Source organism: Coturnix japonica, unplaced genomic scaffold (assembly GCF_001577835.2).
Source record: "Coturnix japonica isolate 7356 unplaced genomic scaffold, Coturnix japonica 2.1 chrUnrandom532, whole genome shotgun sequence".
In the NCBI taxonomy this organism is placed as follows: domain Eukaryota; kingdom Metazoa; phylum Chordata; class Aves; order Galliformes; family Phasianidae; genus Coturnix; species Coturnix japonica.
The window spans coordinates 47031-48425 of NW_015439915.1; the positions used below are offsets into that span (position 1 = coordinate 47031).

General features: G+C 58.3%; 1 protein-coding gene across 2 annotated transcripts in view; it reads right to left on the reverse strand.

The window, feature by feature from the left end:
• DPF2 (double PHD fingers 2) overlaps positions 1–1395 on the reverse strand; it is a 31762-nt gene that overhangs the window by 6298 nt on the left and 24069 nt on the right. The window lies entirely within an intron of this gene.

The following is a 1395-nucleotide window of genomic DNA, read 5'->3' on the forward strand; positions in this document are numbered from 1 at the left end:
GGGGATATGGGGGCCCTATAGGGATATAGGGGGCCCTATAGGGGATATGGGGGGATATGGGGGCCCTATAGGGGATATAGGGGGCCCTATAGGGGATATGGGGGGAGCCCTATAGGGGATAAGAGGGGGGCAGCCCCATAGGGGATATGGGGGGATATGGGGGGTCCTATAGGGGATATGGGGCGGCCCTATAGGGGATATGGGGGGCCCTATAGGGGATATAGGGGGTCCTATAGGGATATAGGGGGCCCTATAGGGGATATGGGTGGTCCTATAGGGGATATGGGGGGTCCTATAGGGGATATGGGGGGATATGGGGGGCCCTATAGGGGATATGGGGCAGCCCTATAGGGGATATGGGGCGGCCCTATAAGGGATATGGGGGGAGCCCTATAGGAGATAAGAGGGGGGCAGCCCCATAGGGGATATGGAGGGATATGGGGGGCCCTATAGGGGATATGGGGGGGGCAGCCCCATAGGGGATATGGGGGGCCCTATAGGGGATATGGGGGGTCCTACAGGGGATATGGGGCAGCCCTATAGGGGATATGGGGGATCCTATAGGGGATATGGGGCAGCCCCATAGGGGATATGGGGGGATATGGGGGGGCCCTATAGGGGATATGGGGCAGCCCCATAGGGGATATGGGGGATCCTATAAGGGATATGGGGCGGCACTATAGGGATATGGGGGGAGGGCGGCCCTATAGGGGATATGGGGGGCCCTATAGGGGATATGGGGCAGCCCTATAGGGGATATGGGGGGTCCTATAGGGGATATGGGGCAGCCCTATAGGGGATATGGGGGGCCCTATAGGGGATATAGGGGGCCCTATAGGGGATATGGGGCGGCCCTATAGGGGATATGGGGGGAGCCCTATAGGGGATATGGGGCGGCCCTATAAGGGATATGGGGGAGCCCTATAGGGGATATGGGGAGGCCCTATAGGGGATAAGGGGGGAGCCCTATAGGGGATAAGGGGGCCAATGGGGCTGCATTGGGGTCTATGGGGCTGTATTGGGGTCTATGGGGCTGTATTGGGTTCTATGGGGCTGTATTGGGGTCTATGGGGCAGTATTGGGGTCTATATGGGGTCTATGGGGCTGTATTGGGGTCTATGGGGCTGTATTGGGGTCTATGGGGCNGTATTGGGGTCTATGGGGCTGTATTGGGGTCTATGGGGCAGTATTGGGGTCTATGGGGCTGTATTGGGTTCTATGGGGCAGTATTGGGTTCTATGGGGCAGTATTGGGGTCTATGGGGCTGCATTGGGGTCTATGGGGCTGTATTGGGGTCTATGGGGCTGTATTGGGGTCTATATGGGGTCTATGGGGTTGTATTGGGGTCTATGGGGCTGTATTGGGGTCTATGGGGCTGTATTGGGGTCTATGGGG